General features: G+C 39.3%; 1 protein-coding gene and 1 long non-coding RNA gene across 9 annotated transcripts in view; one reads left to right on the top strand and one right to left on the bottom strand.

Moving 5' to 3' along the window:
* ATP2B1 (ATPase plasma membrane Ca2+ transporting 1) overlaps positions 1-19,625 on the bottom strand; it is a 135,143-nt gene that overhangs the window by 105,614 nt on the left and 9,904 nt on the right. The gene's annotated exons all lie outside the window — the stretch shown is intronic.
* On the top strand, positions 12,467-14,303 carry LOC129655452 (uncharacterized). The gene is made up of 3 exons (XR_008716009.1): positions 12,467-12,572; positions 13,954-13,998; positions 14,108-14,303. It is a non-coding gene; the product is annotated as an uncharacterized LOC129655452 (long non-coding RNA).

Below are 19,625 nucleotides of genomic sequence, written 5' to 3'. Positions count from 1 at the left end.
TGTAGTGATGGAGAAGATTCTCGAAAGTCCCTTGGACTGCAAGGAGATCCAACCAGTCCATCCTAAAGGAAATCAGTCCTGAATATTCATTGGAAGGACTGATGCTGAAGCTCCAATACTCTGGCCACCTGATGTGAAGAGCTGACTCATTGGAAAAGACCCTGATGCTGGCAAAGATTGAAGGCTGGAGGGGAAGGGGATGACAGAGGATGAGATGGTTGGATGGCATCACCGACTCGATGGACATGAGTTTGAGCAAGCTCTGGGGAGACAGTGAAGGACAGGAAAGCCTGGCGTGCTGCAGTCAATGGGTTACAAAGAGTCAGACACAACTGAGCGACTGAACAACCACCACCACCTCTGGGACTTCTGCGTCAGGAGGATAATGGTAACAGCCTGAATCCCAATCTCTCTCTTCCCAAAATACATAGAAACATGAAGAGCGCAAATAAGACCACACATGACCCCTCTAGTATTAATAAGGAGACAGAACACCACAAACTTCAAATTACCTCAAAATCCAAGAGAGCTCCCATTGCCCTGGCAAACCTATGGGAACATAACACAGGCACCTGAGACTCTGCAAAAAGAGAAGGGACCTAAGGACACAGATGAAGCACAGGCCAAATCACCCGCTGGAGAAGGAGGTCCAACATCGAATGCTGAAATAACACTGTGATTTTGTAGTTTGCATCACTGGTGACACATAAAGACAACAGCAACAAAAACGCAAGCCCAAACAAGCAGCACTTCTGAGGAAGAAGCAGACTGAAAGAGAAGAGAGGCCGCCCTTAGAGAGAAAACAGTGAAGAAAGGCAATGTAAGGAACCGGAAGAAACCAAAGAGGAAAAAAAACAAATTCCTGCCGAATTCTCTGCACTACTGCCATGATTCATTAAAAAAAGTACTTTACTATTTTGATGGAAGGCACTTATAAACCAAGAACCTTGTCCAAAAAAAGGTCTATGAATAGATAGGGGAAATCACATCAGTTCCATCAAGAGCTACTGAAAGAAGCAGAAAATGCAAATAACATTTTAGCCAATGAACACGCTCCCCACAAAACATGACATCATACAACAAAACCCACAAAACATTAGAAAATTATAAGGTGATATTTCAAATTGAATTAAAGACCCTCAAGCAAGTACCTGAAGACACTGAAAACAAAACCAAAAATCAACTAGAATAAAACATTCAAAAACTAAAAACAGAAATGAACAAAATTCTAGGAAGAAACGCAACTGGAATTGATCAATCTCAAAGAAGAAAAGATAAAACCATTTCTGAAATTAAGAATAAATTATAAAGTGCTCTGGAGAGAATGGATTTGAGTGAAAATCTAATAAGAGACATTTGAAGAAAAGGCAGGAAAATAAGAGAACGAAAATAAGAAAGGAATAAAAAGGGTCAGAAAAGAATGTATGAAATATAAGACATGCAAGCGATCCAACACTGTATAACTGGAGTCCTTTAAGAAAAGAAAAAGGGAACAGAATATTTAAAACTATTGTTCAAGAAATCTTTCCAGAAATAAGAGAAAATCTAAACTTGAACCTTGAAAGGGTCCACTGTATACCTGAGAAAGGTGATCTAGAACAATCTACTTCAAGATATTTCTTAGTAAAATGACAAAAACAAGCACCACCAACAAAAACCCCAAACACTAAGAAGCAGTAGTGGAGCAGAGAAGCATTTTTGAGACGTTTAAGACTGTGGCAGCCAAGCCTCCCCTCAAATATTAAGTCTACCAAAGAGAACAGTTGTGGATTCACAAAAACTCAGAAATATTAATATGCACATGCCCTTCCTGAAGAATTTACTAGATGATGAACTTCATCAAATCAAAGGATCCTTGGGGAATTCTCAGTGAAAAGTTCAAGGGTGAGCATTTTAACATGCTTAACAACAGATCTAAGACAAAGATGAGAACGTAGTTAAAAGAAGAGAATGAACACGTTATACAGGCTGACAAAGTAGAAAGAATGCACAAATATACTAAAATAAAGCGACAACAGGAAAAAACTATGCATAGGAAATTTCAAAAAATAGATTATAGGCCTCCATGAAAATAAATCTTAAAACCTAGATGAAATGGGTAATTTCTTAAGAAAATACAGCTTATCAAAACTGACCACAGCAAAGATAAAGAGAAAACATTACCAAAGAAAAACCTCTACAGAAGAGCACCAGGTTCAAAGGTTTCCGAGTAATTCTACCAACACTTTGGAGGCCAGAGTCCCAATGCTAATTTTCCTTAAACACTGAAGGTATTTTTTAGGTTGATGGGAAAAAGACCAAATATCCTATAAAAAAGTCAGACAATACACTAAAATACAAAAACAGACCTTAAAAACAGGGAAATATGCTCAATGTCATTTATAAGAGAAATGTAAATTACATCTACAGTGAAACACCATCTTGCACCATGTGTGCTAATAAAACTTCAAAAGCTGGAAGCTGTATTGTTTAGTAAGGCTTTGAGGAAACAAAACTATGATCCAGCAATGTACGCAAGGCATCAGGCAGCAGCTGTCAAACAGTTGCAAATTTTTGGACACCACTCCCATGGAGAGATGAAGTTCAAGTCCCTACCCTTGAATCTGGACAGCCCACTCAACAGAGTACCGGAGCGGCCGCCGTGCTGCTTCTCCCTGGTTGTCTTGGAATGCCCAGTCTCCTCAGGTGTATCCCTTCTCAGAATCCAGGCTGCCAACTCTGTGAATAAGCCCAGGGTCACTCTGAGAGCATGGGTACATATTCTGGTTGACCATCTGAACTGAACCCAATTTCAGTCCAGGCACCAGATATGGGTAAAGAAGTATGGTCCCTAACAGTTCTAGTCCCTTCCTGCCATCTGAGACTCCTGGTGGAAGCTCCAGACACTGTGGAGCAGAGATGAGCCACTATAAAGTCCCCTACCCATATTTCTGACCTAGAATCTAGAAGCTTAATAAAGGAATGTTACACAATTAAGTTTGAGGTAGTATATTAAGCAGAGAGATAACCTGAGCATGGCATGTCCTTAACTAGACAATAGCTAATAAAATTACTATTAACTGATGCTTCACATCAGCACAGAAATTTTATTTTGAAGTATATCTTAACAATATAAAAATACGTGTGCACACTCATTACAGCATTATTTATAACTTCAAAATGCTAGAAACTACCTAAAATGTCCAAACCCAGGACAGTGATTGCAGAAAATATATGGCAAAATACTAGGAAGCTATAAAAAACAAAAAACCAAAGAAGCCTTCTACAAGCCTATATGAAGGGATGTGCAGAGAAGGTAGAGTAGGGGAAAAAAGCAGACTATGTACACCACTTTTTGTGTAAAGAAAGAGAAATAACAAATGATACATGTCTGTTTATTTTTCAGAGAAGAAACAGAAAGAATAAAGCAGAAAACAAAGAAACTGGTTACTTGCAAAAAGAGCAGGGACAGAAGGGAAAAGGAAAAGAACCAACTATTCTGAGTACGCTTTCCTGATAGCTCAGTCGGTAAAGAATCTGCCTGCAGTGCAGGAGACCCCGGTTTGATGCCTGGGTCTGGAAGATCCCCTGAAGAAGGGATAGCTATCCCTCCAGTATTCTGGGGCTTCCCTTGTGGCTCAGCTGGTAAAGAATCTGCCTGCAATGCTAGAGACCTTGGGTTGGGAAGATCCCCTGGAGAAGGGAAAGGCTACCCATTCCAGTATTCTGGCCTGGAGAATTCCATGGACTGTATAGTCCATGGTGTCGTAAAGAGTCGGACAGAATTGAGCGACTTTCATCTTCAGTACACATTTTTCATGTGGAGTTTTGGAAGCACATTAGTGTTCTACATACTCAAAATATAAAATTGAAATGAAAATGGTTGGGGGAGTTGAAAGAGGATACAACATAAATAAATGAGCCCAACTGTATTTCAAATGAATAAAACAACTCTGTAAGTGTGTTTGAGGACACAATGCAAGTTAACTTCCAGACACAGTATTATTTTTACTTCATAGCTCTTGTCTAAAAGAAAGGGGACTATAAACAAGTCTTAAATTTCTTAGTACCTCTGTCTGGCATAGCGGCATGGATGCAGATGTTCCCAAAAGAAGTGTTCATGTGAGGAGCTATATTTCTCATTGTAGAAGTAGAGAGAGAAAAAGATGGAACAGGGGAAGGCAAAGAAGAGCCCTGTGGGCTGGACTGGTATGGAAGCTATCAGTATGAATTCACTATTTCACACACACACATATATATATGTGTGTATGTATACGTATATACATATGTATATACGTATACATATACATGTATATGTACATATACGTATACACACACATTTATATGTGAAATAGTGAATTCATATATGTATATGTACATATACGTGTATACATGTATATGTATATGAAACATATATACACACATATACATGTCTTAAAATATAAAAACTTCTAAGGACGAGGAAAAAAATGATTTAGGGCTATTTCAATACCCAGCCAAAATCAGCCGCACCAAGAGTCATGTTTTAAAAGAAAAGCTAGGTTATTTTGGAGTATCTAATACAGAGCTTTATGGTCACACTGTAAAACTTCCTGTTCTCTCGGTCCATCTGAGACTGGCTGAGAGAAGGGAACCTGGCTTCTCTCCCTCTTCCCTGCTCCTCAGTTAATGAAACGGAGACTCCCAGACCTCAGGCTAGGACAGCACTAGTGACTTAGCTCCATTTTTGGATCTTCTTCACACACTGTTACAGTTCTGTTTCTATGAAAAAATTTTGTTTCAAGTTCTAAATCGACAAAATTGAACTTCTGAAGTACAACCCAATTTTAGTCACTGCCTATATTTCAACCCCAAAGTCTGTTTAGCAAATATTAAATGCAAAAGCATCAGAGACCACTCTATCTAATTTGTATTTTTCACTTTATCACCTACCTCTGCCCTCTTTTCTTGGGGTAAAGTCTGTATTTTCATAGATATAATTTAATAGGATGGTCAGGGAATCCCTGACCCAAGACGGGGGCATTTCAGGAAAGACTGCAAGGATGTGATAAATATTCTAGGAATTAAACTCCTTAATAACCAAGTCTAGAGTCCACTCTCCTCCCGGAACAGACAACATAAATAAGTGCTTGCTTTCAACACCCAATCAAATGTCTCTTTAACTTACTGAGAGCAAACTTGATGACCAGTGAGCAGTATTTCTCCCACATCCCCCCAAGCCTTCTACTCTACACTGCAGTCCATTTGTCACGCTCACCCCAAGAACTCTCAGGGGTATTCTTCTTCAACTTCTCTCAATTCAAATGAGAGATCTAACAGCCTCAGAGATCTCAAAGGTCTGCAGACCAGTAGCATAAGCATACCCTGGAGCTCACTGTAAATGCAAATTCTCAGACCCACTCCAGACCCATTAAGTCAATGCGCAGGACCCAAGAATGAGTTCTGATGAGCATCTGGGTGATTTTGATGCATGCTACAATTTAAGAACCATTTTCTAATGGACTAAAATCACACTTTAAAGAGTGAACTTCTTTGTTTTTCCTGTTACCACTGGACTGGATCTCCTCAAAATTCTTATGTGTAAGCCCTAACCCAAAAGGGGACTGTCTTTGGAGACAGGGCTTTTAAAAGAGATAATTAGTGTTAAATATGGTCATAAAGTAAGTGAAAGTCGATTAGTCATGTCCCACTTTTGGCGACCCCACCAGGGTCCTCTGTCCATGGAATTCTCCAGGCAAGAACACTGGAGTGCATCAGTTCAGTTCAATGGCTCAGTTTTGTCTGACTTTGCTACTGCAGCACACCGGGCCTCCCTGTGCATCACCAACTCCCAGTTTACACAAACTCACATCCATTGAGTCGGTGATGCCATACAACCTTCTCATCCTCTGTCGTCCCCTTCTCCTCTTGCCCTCAATCTCCCAGCATCAGGGTCTTTTCAAATGAGTCACTTCTTCATATCAGGTGGCCAAAGTATTGGGAGTTTCAGCCTCAGCATCAGTCCTTCCAATGAATCTTCAGGACTGATTTCCTTTAGGATGGACTGGTTGGATCTCCTTGCAGTCGAAGGGACTCTCAACAGTCTTCTCCAACACCACAGTTCAAAAGCATCAATTGTTCAGCTCCCAGCTTTCTTTGTAGTCCAACTCTCACATCCATACATGACTACTGGGAAAACCATAGCTTTGACTAGACAGACCTTTGTTGGCAAAGTAATGTCTCTGCTTTTTAATATGCTGTCTAGGTTGGGCATAACTTTTCTTCCAAGGAGCAAGTGTCTTTTAATTTCATGGCTGCAGTCACCATCTGCAGTGATTTTGGAGCCCCAAAAAATAAAGTTGGCCACTGTTTCCACTGTTTCTCCATCTATCTGCCATGAAGTGATGGGACCAGATGCCATGATCTTAATCTTCTGAAAGTTGAGTTTTAAACCAACTTTTTCACTCTCCTCTTTCACTTTCATCAAGAGGCTCTTTAGTTCTTCGCTTTCTGCCATAAGGGTGGTGTCATCTGTGTATCTGAGATGATTGATATTTCTCCCAGCATAGCTATTTCTTTCTCCACAGGATCTTTCCAATCCAGGGATCAAACCCTGGTCTCCTGCATTGCAGGTGGATTCTTTACTGTCTGAGGCATGAGGGAAGCCCTGCCATCAAAAAGATGAAGCCCAATCCAACAGACTGGCTGTTCTTATTCGAAGAGAAATCAGAGAGGTACACAGAGAGAAAAGGCCAGATAAGGGCACAGCAAGACAGCCACTTACAAGCCTCGAAGAGAGGCCTCAGGAGGAAATGCAACTTGCCAACACATCCACCTGTGAGACTTCCAGTATCTGCAACTGTGAGAAACATTAATTTCTGTTGTTTAATCCACGCAGTCTGTGGTTATTTTGTCATGGTAGCTTAAGCAGACCCTTACATTCCGTTTTACCTCACGCAATATATAATCTGATGCTCTTTTTCTTTAGATATGAACTGAAAACACTGGCCATTGTTAAAAGAAAACTGTCTGGAGTTTCCTTAGGCATCTGTAAAACTCATTCTTCCAGTCACTCTTTCACCCTTTTTTAGATGATAAAGGAAGGGTTGCCTTATACCCCACTTCCCTGGAAGGTAAGAAGCATAGGCAGTTTAATCTGCTGGAAGTCTATTTCCAAATACAAAATGGTGCTGCTCCACATATCTGTGATCCATACTAATTTGACTTTGGTCTACTCTTTACTTGTCTAAGCAAAGACTAGACCCCTTTCTCAAATTCTCACCCCCTATCTTCCCCTCACTCCAAGAATACCAGATAAGGGATATGCTTTCGAGCACACCCACTTTTATTTCAGTTTGCAGTTAAGGATTTTAAAAATCACAACTATATTTCCCATTTTATCCAGTTTACCTTGAATAAAATGTGATGTGGAGCACACCACAAAACGTGCCATAAACCCTAAGAGGAAATCTTAGAAAAATAATGCTACATTGAGTGCACGCTTCATTAAGAAATATAAACATGCATTTCTTATACATGTTATACAAATGAACATCGGCCAACCAACCAGATTCATCAACAGCCTAACCAGCCTAAGAGCACTCTCCAGGCACAGGCACTTCCACCACGTGTACTTCAGGGCACAAATACTCGTGCTCAGTCTCAGCATGAAACCACATGACTGGGAACAGTTTCATATTTCAAGTAGTGTGTGTGTGCACGCATAGACACTAAGAGAAAACTGGGTTCAGTTCAGTCGCTCAGTCGTGTCCGACCCTGCGACCCCACGGACTACAGCACGCCAGGCTTCCCTGTTCATCACCAACTCCTGGAGCTTGCTTGAAAACTGGGTATTAAGTCAGATGTAAATATGATCCTGTCCCTACCACTCATAAATGATTAGCCACGGCCAACTTACCAGACAGTAAGATCAAGAAAGTGGCCAATCTAGCCCTCTAGTCCCTTCCCCACTTAAATAATACTGAGAGTATTGCGTGTGCTCAGTTGAGTCCAACTCTTTTCAACCCCACACACAGTTGTCCGCCAGGCTCCTCTGTCCGTGGGATTCTCCAGATAAGAATACTGGAGTGGCTTGCCATTTCCTACTCCAAGGGGTCTTCCTGACCCAGGAATCAAACCTGAGTCTCCTTTATTGGCAGGCGGATTCTTTACCACTGAGACACCAGGGAAGCCCTGAACTCATCCTCTGCTGTCCCCTTCTCCTCCTGCCCTCAATCTTTCCCAGCACCAGGGTCTTTTCCAATGAGTCGGCTCTTTGCATCAGGTGACCAAAGTATTGGAGCATCAGCATCAGTCCTTCCAATGAATACTCTGAGCTGATTTCCTTTAGGATTGACTGGTTTGATTTCTTTGCAATCCAAAGCATTCTCAAGAGTCTTCTCTTGCCTACAATTCAACGTTTTTTTTTTTAGATTCCATACATAAGTGAGACCATATAGTATCTGTCTTCCTCATCTGACTTATTCAGCATAATGACCTTGAAGTTTATCCATGTCATCATAAAAGGTAAGAGATCCTTTTTTATAGCTGAATAGCATTCCATTGTGTATAAATGCATGCCATATTTTATATAAATCAATATGGCTTCTTAATCCTCATTTATTCTCTAATTTGCAATTATAAATACTTACATTCATCTATCATACCTAATATATCATAAACCAATTAGGGAGACACTTCTTTTGAATCCAAACCTTCATCTCTTATCCTACACCATACACACAACATTACATACATGGAAGTTTAGCAAGTGTTTTCTATATACTGAAAAATGGTTGAATAGTACAGACACAGAAATTGTAATTGTCAGTACTGACTGTGTATTGATCCCACGACAAACCTGGAACTCACTTTTTGAATTAAATTTACATTGACTGCTTGACTCTGTAGCTTAAAAATAAAATGTATAGAAATTCCAATTATGAACTTTCTGGAGAGTTGGCTTCTTTGCAGTAAGCATTGCGTGAACTGTGACAGTTGCTCAGTCGTGTCCGACTCTTTGCGACCCTAAGGACTGTATAGTCCATGGAATTCTCTAGGCCAGAATACTGGAGTGGGTATCCTTTCCCTTCCCCAGGGGATCTTCCGAACCCAGGGATCAAACCCAGGTCTCCCGCATTGCAGGCAGACTCTTTACCAGCTGAGCCACAAGGGAAACCCATAAGCATTTACTAAGCAGCTAATAAATCTAGATTCTGTCCTAGATACTTATTATGACTGGGTAGCATGACTATAAAAAAATAGCTGATATAGCAAAATATATAGCCTAAAAATATCTATTTTTACATTCAGAATTATTAATACCTTAGTTCATCCTAGTAAGGCTGTCATTGCTAAAAACATTTCAAGCACTCCTCTTTTGAAATTTCTTTTACAGTCTGGGGCACTTTTAAAAGAAAATACTCTCAGTAACAGGCAATCTTCATTATTTTTGAAGGATATATTATTAGAAATAATTTTATGGATAAGTTTCATTAACAAGTGAATTGCTCACACACTGTAAGTTATGGGGACACGGTTTAAAAAAATTATATCACAGAAACTTGTTTATCAGAGCTAAATGTCTATGAAAGGCAGAGTTTCATAACACAGAAGCACTTCAATCAATTCAGAATGTCAACATCCTAAACCCAAATGAATTTTCAACCTTGTGGAATGAATTCAACAGAATTATGGTTGTTAAAATTAACAAACATCTGTTTTATCATTTACTATTTATCACATTAATTTTGACATGAATGCTTTCTTGAATCTCCAGTGTTATGTTTTTCTATTATAGATCTTATTGTCAGACATACACATTTCATTAACAACTACTACTTCCTAATATCTCTGGTAACATAAATTCTCCTCTTAAGATCAAGATACTATCAAATCTTTGTTGTCACTTTAAACTTTTTAAAAAAGTTTAAAAAAAACTTCCTACAACCTAAGCAGAACTAGATTTAAATTTAGCTTTTCACAGATGATATTTAGAGTTAATCAGAATACTGCAAATCTCTAGCCTCCTGTACATTTTTTGTCAAACCTTAGGGAAACAGGTAAGCATGCCAAAAATCATCCAAAAACATTTTAATTCCAAGAAAAGGAAAAGGAAAAAAATCCAACCCTTGGTATTACTTTAAATTTCTGGTGACATGTCAGAGGCTCAAGACTGTAGAGCAGAAAGAGGAGCAGAGTGGGGAATGAGAGGGCTGGGTCTACAGATCTTCTCTGCCACCGAGCATCTGGACAGGTGAACTGACTGTTTCTCTAGCTCCAGAGAAAGGAACCATCATTCCGTCTTCGTATCTGGAGGGCTGCCATGCAGAATAAATGATACTGTTGCAACAAGCTTCTGACACGATCAATCCTCTTCTATCAAAGAAAATCAGATTCTTTATCCTCATGACCTCGAGTATTAAAGCCAGTAAGCCAAATCTGTTTTCTTTAACTAAAGCAATGGTCTGAAGTCTGTGATTGTTTCCAGTATAATATTCAAATTCTTCATGATAAAAGCACTTATTTAAATGCAGCAGAATCGGGTTGTGAGATTATTTGCCATAAACTGAAGTTTATCCTTATAAAGAAAAGTTTATTTCAAATATTTTTACACAAAAATCTTTCAACAACATACCACAAAATTATCTTGGACAATTTGAAAAATTCAAACATAATTAAACCAGCAAGTAATCAGTGAAGATTATTACTTTGGAAAAAAATAAAAACCTACAATGTGCTAGGTATTATTCTAGGTCCTGGAGACAAAGACAACCACCAAGTTAAACCTAGCCCTTGAAGAACTCTGCTTATCTAGGAGTATGAACTTGACAGATAAACAGAAGATAATAAAAGATATTTTAGAAATGCCATATTTCTCTGGCTTAAATATATTTCAGAAATCATTCTCTCCACTTCCCAGCATTTTAAGCCCATAAAATAGGAAATTCCACCCTTCACGAGCTGATGAGAATTTGAATCCCAATTTTTACTTAAAATGTCTTTTAGAAGTTATAATTAAGAAGCAACAATGAAACCCAAAGCTAGTTTATACAGATTCTCTGTTTTTAGGCAAAGTAATTAAAGGAAACAAAATTTGCCACCTCTCAGAAAAAAACACAAAATTATCAAACTAAGAGAGGGCAGCAGTTCCTTTTTATGCATTAGCACTCAGAGTTACGTTAAAGACAAAATTAAAACACAAATTATCGAGATGTCCATTTTCAACTTGGGGGGTAATATTTCTGCTTTCTTCTGGACAACATTTCCAGTTTCTCTAAATCTGCTCTCATTTGTAGTGTGGTGGAAAACCAGTGAGAAAAATGCTACAGAAATGTATTTAAAATACTAGTAAAAACACCAAGTAAATACCTAAAGTAGAATGAGGCACTGAGAGATTTGATGCCTGGACTCCTGGCTTCTAAGAGAACCTATCTGTCAATTTCCTGGTTTTCTACATGTTTTACATGGTTCAGGAAGTTAGATAAACAACAGCCTTCAGGCTAGCAGAGAAACTATCCCACACCTCTCACTCTTCTAGTCTCCTTCCTCTTTCATCCTCTCCCTTTCAGAGGTATTTCAGACAGCAATCAGTCTACTAAATAGCGTTCCACGACATGACCACCATTATTTACCGACTTCAACATTAGAGGTTTGTCACTACAGTTTAATTCTTTTACACCTTTAACCTTTCTAAGTAATTAAGAGGCAGGACTTAAGAGGAAAAAAGCCTGCTTTGAATATTCAAATATATATGATGTCTATCTACTAACTAAATGTAAAAAGGTTACATTCAGTTAACTACATAATCTGTCCTATTTTTCCTCTGGTCATATCCCACTTCTGTAGCTGTCTAAAGTCCTCAACAATGCTATAATGTAGTGACTTCTGATAACTCTAATCTCTCTGTTTTAAGTTAAATTATAATCTCTCTAGATCCCCAAAACCACTCAAAACGTTACTTTCAACTCCCTGCAGACCTGCCTTTTGGGGCTACCAGGCACTGAATACTTTTGTGGGACGGAGCCAAAGAAGCTCCTTAAAGGAGTTTTCCCTTTTTTTGGCACAAAGACCTTCACCAACACAGTCTGGGCTTGGAGAAACATTCAGTTTTCATCTATGGGTACATATCAAAAAAGGAGACCGACTACAGGGGCAAGTCCAAGATCATGACGCAACTCCGAACTGACAGGCTGGCTCTCTACTGTGGTTGAATGTAGAATACAAGCAGAGCTCACTGCAACTTAAAAAAAAAAATCCTTGAAGAGTAGTAGTGACAGGAGAGAGATCACCATCAAGAGTTCCAGGAACAGGAAACGATGGTAGCAAAACCGTTGAGATGAAGGTTGGACAGCTGACTTCAAAATGTCTCTCTTCTAGAATAGTTGGGAACAATGTATTCCTATTAATTATAGGAAGAGATCAGACTAGGAAAGCGACATGTGCACACACTTAACGCTGGTTTCCCTGGAAGCATACGGCACCTGATGAATCACTGCACCAAAAAAGAAACCAAGAAGGAACTCTGGACACACCAAGTGCGACGGACTGCAAGCTGTGCCGAATAGCCTCTCTTTCTCGGCAGGTCACAGTCGTTACTCTCTAGCAGTGATCAGGTAACTATTTCTTGAAGGAAATTATTTATCCAAAATCTTAAGTTTTCCACTCAAAGACTGAGCATTAAAAAAAGAAAGAAATCAGCCACGATGTCACAGGAAGAACCTGCCAAGACACCTTTCTAAACCTTTATTTAAGTTTTACTTCATATGCAAACATAGAACTTCCACTTTTTTGGATTAACTCAGCATACACTTGCACTTAAAAGCTTAATGCCAAACTTTTGTAGGATTTCCTCCTCTGTTAAAAAAAAGATATATTAATCTGTAAGAAGCATTCTAGGAAAACTTTATCAGCATTATGAAATAAATAATAATAAAGGTAACATCCATTTCTGTGGGCTTCTTAATATTCTACTCCTCTTAGTAAAGTCTATCTTACTCTAAAAAAAAAGTATGGAGGGTGAACAATTTCAGAAAGAATTAAACCTATACAGCACAGTTATGACAAGCTATTTCTCATCTTCAATAGTATGATTCAGCTGTCATATTATTCAGCTTACAATGAGTGCCTTGTGATAAATTCTCACTGCAAGTGTAATAGTTTCTAAAGAAAGACAAAACAAGCATTTCACAGGAGTTCGATGTCACAAGATGCTCATTCGAGAGTCATTAAGAACATTGCAGGTAAAAGGCACTGTGCCAGAGGTGAGAGATAGATTAAGTCCCCGTCCTCAAAGTGAACATCTCATGGAGGGGTCAAACATGTAGAACAACAACAAATTTATGACACTGTAAGAGGGCTATGTGAATTAGAGAAAATAAATGAAAGACCTAGAAGCTGAATGGCACAAACTTATACACACAGTAGAAAATGACAGAGAATCCCAAATACTTAATCAGTCTCCCGAAAATGAGGCTAGCAGAAAATGTTAATCAAAGATAACAAACTACGGAAATCTCTTAAACCTAATAATTACAAAATAAACAATCATAAATGAAGATAAAAGCTACAAAAACAAAAAAAATCCCAGATGTTCATTGGAGGACTATTTAACATAAGAAAAAAATTTTAAACCCAAACATCCAGGAACAAGGGACTAGCCGTGGGATGAATTATCATTTCATTAAAATGATGTTAGTGAAAAAAATTTGAGAACCGGAGAAAATGATATAAACTTTTTTAAATCAAAAAATTACACCTACATTATCTCAAGCATGCTAACAGGTGTACAACTTTTTTTAAAGGTCAAACATAAATCAAAATGTTAAAGCTGGCTATTTCTCAGAGGCAGTGATTTTGTTTCATTTTTAATTCTTCTGTATTCTCCCAAAATTATAGTGTTGTTACATTTTAAACTGGTAGAAAAGTTATGCAAGTCACTGTATTCCAAGGTTCTCTTTTAAAACCATTAATAACCCTTTTCATCTTTTTTGGCAGAGACTATCTCACCCCAAATTCCACAGAGCCTACTCACTGAAACAGGTTAATATCTGCAAGTTGCTTGGAACAGTATCTGGCAGATAGAGAGCAGCTACATCAGGACTTCCCTGATGGCTCAGTGGTTAAAAAAAAAATTGGCCTGCCGATACAGGGGACACAAGTTCAATCCCTGCGCTGAGAAGTTCCCACGTGCTGCACACCATACTAAGCCAGCGAGCCACAACTACTGAGCCTGCGTGCTGAACTACTGAAGCCCTCGTTCCCTACAGCCTGAGCTCCACAACAGAAGACACTGCAATAAGCCCATGCACCACAGCTAGAGAGCAGCGCCTAGAGAAAGCCTGCGTGCAGCAACAAAGACCCAGCACAGCCAAAACAAGTAAACAAATTCTAAAAAAAAACAAAAAAAAGAAAGGATCTATACCAGTGTTCATTTTATCCACTACTTTTAAATTTCCTATATCCAATAAAAGTAATTAGTGTGTTTTAGAGCTGGTCTATTTTTCACGGCACTTTGACAACAGAACCATAGGTTTTTTTATTTTTCCCCTCTGAATTCCAGCATCTTTCAAGGGATGTCAGCTGTCTCCCTTTGAGAGTTTTCCTTCAAAGAAAGAGCAGGAGGAAGGAATTCTGTCAAATATCAAATTCTTCAAAGAGAAGATGGGAAATTAATGAAGGGGGTGGAATTTTGTTGTAAACTGTTACGACACACACGCAGAATGGTATCCTTAACATATTAATAAAGAAGTCTCTCACAAATCAACACTTCATGGGATGAAAGTTTAACATTAAGAATATATACTTATCCAGATAAAGAAATGGAGAAATCACATGAACTCTTAATCTGGGACAGGGCTATATGTACAGGGCTATATTATTTGGAAAAAATGTCTTCACATGTTTCTATGAGGTGCGTGGCGTGCCTGTGGAGTAGCGGTGGTGCTGAGCGACAACCCAGGGGAAACTCAACCAAAGAAGGCACCCAACTGTTCTAATAATAACGGAGGGGAAATGTGAACTTGCAAAGTGGAGGAAGACTTGAAGAAGAGAACAGGGAACTTAAGTGGACTTGTCTTCCCGAAACAAGTATTCAATCAAGTCTATACTATTTACTTATACGCTTTAGTGAAAATAAATTCTTTTATCCAAAGTAGTACTGAAGTCTGCATCTCAGTTGCCCAAGACTGCATGCAGACTCAAAAACAACAGGAGACATACCTAGTGGTAAAGAACCCGTCTGAAATGCAAGAGACCTGAGTTCAATCCCTGGGTCAGGAAGATCCCCTGGAGGAGAGGGCATGGCAACCCACTCCATATTCTTGCCTGGAGAATCCTACAGACAGAGGAGCCTGGCGGGTTACAGTCCATAGCGCTGCACAGAATTGGACACAACTGAAGCGACTTTGCACACACACACGCATGCAGACTCAAGAACTGAACAACAGGAGACAGACCTGTCTTACCCACACGTACAAACATCCCACTCATGTTTTCATTTTTAGTTTCAACAAACGTATACATGCATAAAGTTTGTGTGAAACAGGTCTACAAGGCTTTTAAAAAATATCAGCCCCCTTGTCCCATTCTCCATTCAGAAGCAAAAGGTACAGGTGACTTTTGTTTAAGTGTCTACTTCTACTTCTACAAAAAATACCTGCAGCGCTCCCATTTGCTTTTCCAGTTTGAGGTGATATCTATCTATATCTATAGATACAGATCTATAGATATAGATGTGTAGATATCTTTTAACATCATCCCTGCCTCCACTCCTAGCACAAGTACCATGCTTCCCAAAGTACTTTTATTTAGAGTATACCAAGAAATGACAACTCAATAATAACACAACCTAATGGAAAAGTAGACTGAAGATCTGAATAGACACCGTAAGTTACCGGAACCCAAAAGGTCCATCAATGGGCAAATGGATAAACAAACTGCAGTATATCCATGCAATCAATGAGGGGGGTGGAATTTTAAAGAACGGTAAAATTCTTGTTTTACCATAAACAGTATCAGCAGTAACACGAGTTGAACTATTAATATATGCAGCATGGATGTATTTCCAATAATTAAGCTGAATGAAAGCCAGACCAGGAGCACATATCTTGTGATTCCATGTACATAAACCTTAGAAAGTTCAAATTAATCTAGAACAACAGAAAGCAGATTAGTGGTTGTTTTTAGAAAGAAGGTGGTGGGAAAGGAAGAGGGAGGGAAGCTGATTACAAAAAGGTACAAGGAAATGTTTAGGGGAATGGCTGTGTTCATGAATGGGACTGTGGGAGGAGTTTCACTGCAATACACATACAACAAAACTCGAGTTTTTCATTTTAAATATATGCACTGGACTACACATCAATTATGCCTCAATAAGGCTGTAACAAATTTTCTTTTTTTAAAATTCTGATGGAAAACAATAGGACACAAATAAGTTAAATAGGAGTTCCTGACTCGCATGTGGAGTTTCTGACTAGGGACACTACCATAGGGTGGTCTGCAGGGCACAGGCTCTTTGGACAGCCCCTCCCGCAAACACAGAGTTGGTTTAGGACTCTTTCGGTCCTTTCTCTTGAGCTTATCAGAGTCCTTAGAGAAGACACTTCAACTCTGGTCAGCATCTTGAAAGCAAAGTGAGGGAAGGGGCCTGAGGATCTTCACAAATACTGAAAACACACACACACTCTCATTTCAGTGCACTCTGGCAGGGAGAGGGTTAAATGCCAGCGTCAAGGCACTTCTGTAACTGGAAGTCTCAGATAAATATACTTATTGAAAAGCTAAACTGTCCCCATGAATGAAACAGCGTATCACCGATGAGACATCAAATGATCAGTTAAAGGCAAAATTAGGTGGCAAACCTAAAAAACAATCGAAAATTTGGGACAAGGCAGAGAGAGAAGACCACCTAGTGTAGACATACATATTGTTTTAAAAGCCAAAATTCCAGGAAAGAAAGTTAACAGAACTCTGATTTTGCATTTGGTACTTTTGTGGGAGGTAACAAATAAACCAAGTGATGTACCCATGGTCACTTGGCTTTTTAGTGGCAATGATGAAACTCAACTTCAAATGTGGAGAGATCTTAAGAACAACATCACAGAGTTAAAAACCAAAATCAGAAGTTTTAGGTCTAGTCACACATAGGAATACCATGAAGATACATAGGCTCAAGGACATACTACACAGCACAGGAAACTGTACTCACTATTTTGTGACAGCCTATAAGGGGGAAGAATCTGAAATTCAGTCATATCTATATATCACTACACACACACACACACACACACACACACACAACACACACATATAGGGCTTCCCTGGTAACTCAGCTGGTAAAGAATCCACCTGCAACGCAGGAGACCCCGGTTCAATTCCTAGGTCGGGAAGATCTGCTGGAGAAGGGATAGGCTCCAGAGTATACTCCCACTCCAGTATTCTTGGCCTTCCCTGGTGGCTAAGCTGATAAATAATCCTCCTGGAATGCAGGAGACCTGTGTTTGATCCCTGGATTGGGAAGATCCTCTGGAGGATCTACACTCACTATTTTATGAGTATAGATCACTGGGAATTATACTATTTTGTAACAACCTATAAGGTGGAAAGAATCGGAAATTCAGTCATATCTATATATCACTATAGATACATATACAGATAAGACAGTTTTCTGAATTACTGTGCTTTACACCTGAAACTAACATGACACTGTAAAACAACTATAATTCATTCAATTAAAAAAAAATAAAGAATATACACGCTCTGAGAAAGGTAGGCATTCCTGGCAAAAGGAATGATGTAGCAAGAGTCCAGAGGCCAAAGAGAATCAGGTGAGTTCCAATGTTCAATATATCTCAGGTCAGTTCAGTTGCTCAGTCATGTCCAACTCTGAGACCCAGTGGACTACAGCACGCCAGGCCTCCCTGTCCATCATCAACTCCCAGAGTTTACTCAAACTCATACCCACTGAGTCAGTGATGTGAACCAACCATCTCATCCTCTGTTATCCCCTTCTCCTCCCGCCTTCAATCTTTCCCAGCATCAGGGTCTTTTCAAATGAGTCAGTTCTTCGCATCAGGTGGTCAAAGTATTGGAGTTTCAGCTTCAGCACCAGTCCTTCCAATGAATATTCAAGACTGATTTCCTTTAGTTGGACTAGTTGGATCTCCTTGCCATCCAAGGGACTCTCAAGCGTCTTCTCCAACACCAATTCAAAAGCATCAATTTTTCAGCATTCACATTTCTTCTCTCACATCCATACATGACCACAGGAAAAAACATAGCTTTGACTAGTCAGACCTTTGTGGGCAAAGTAATGTCTCTGCTTTTTAATATGCTGTCTAGGTTGGTCATAACTTTTCTTCCAAGGAGCAAGTGTCTTTTAATTTCATGGCTGCAGTCACCATCTGCAGTGATTTTGGAGTCCCCAAAAATAAAGTCTGTCACTGTTTCCACATCTATTTGCCATGAAGTGATGGGACCAGATGCCATGATCTTAGTTTTCTGACTGTTGAGTTTTAAGCCAACTTTTTCACTCTCCTCTTTCACTTTCATCAAGAGGTTCTCTAGTTCTTCTTTGCTTTCTGCCATAAGGGTAGTGTCACCTGCATATCTGAAGTTATTGATATTTGTCCCAGCAATCCTGATTCTAGCTTGTGCTTCATCCAGTCCAGCATTCTCATGATGTACTCTGCGTATAAGTTAAATAAGCAGGGTAACAATATGCAGCCTTGACGTACTCCTTTTCCTATTTGGAACCAGTCTGTTGTTCCATGTCCAGTTCTAACTGCTGCTTCTTGACCTGCCTACAGATTTCTCAAAAGACAGATCAGGTGATCCCATCTCTTTAAGAATATTCTACAGTTTGTAGTTATCTACACCGCCAAAGGCTTTGGCACAGTCAATAAAGCAGATGTTTTCCTGGAACTCTCTTGCTTTTTCAATGATCCAACGGATGTTGGCAATTTAGCTTCTGGTTCCTCTGCCTTTTCTAAATCCAGCTTGAACATCTGGAAGCTCACGGTTCACATATTGCTGAAGCCTGGCTTGGAGAATTTTGAGCATTACTTTGCTAGCATGAGAGATGACTGCAACTTGTGCAGTAGTTTGAACATTCTTTGGCATTGCCTTTCTTTGGGATTGGAATGAAAACTGATCTTTTCCAGTTCTGTGGCCACTGCTGAGTTTTCCAAATTTGCTGGCATATTGAGTGCAGCACTTTCACAGCATCATCTTTGAGGATTTGAAATAGCTCAACTGGAATTCCATCACCTCCACTAGCTTTGTTCATAGCGATGCTTCCTAAGGCCCACTTGACTTCACATTCCAGGATGTCTGATAACACCATCATGATTATCTGGGTCATGAAGATCTTTTTTGTACAGTTCTTCTGTATATTCTTGCCATCTCTTCTTAATATCTTCTGCTTCGGTTAGGTCCACACTATTTCTGTCCTTTATTGTGCCCATCTATGCATGAAGAGTTCCCTTGGTATCTTCTTGAAGAGATCTCTAGTCTTTCCCATTGTATTGTTTTCCTCTATTTCTTTGCACTGATGGCTGAAGAAGGCTTTCTTATCTCTCTTTGCTATTCTTTGGAACTCCGTGTTCAAATGGGCGTATCTTTCCTTTTCTTCTTTGCTTTTCTCTTCTCTTCTCTTCACAGCTATTTGT

The sequence above is a fragment of the Bubalus kerabau genome, chromosome 1, assembly GCF_029407905.1.
Source record: "Bubalus kerabau isolate K-KA32 ecotype Philippines breed swamp buffalo chromosome 1, PCC_UOA_SB_1v2, whole genome shotgun sequence".
Classification (NCBI taxonomy): Eukaryota; Metazoa; Chordata; class Mammalia; order Artiodactyla; family Bovidae; genus Bubalus; species Bubalus kerabau.
The sequence above is the reverse complement of the archived record's forward strand: the minus strand, read 5'-3'. Positions and strand labels throughout refer to the sequence as shown.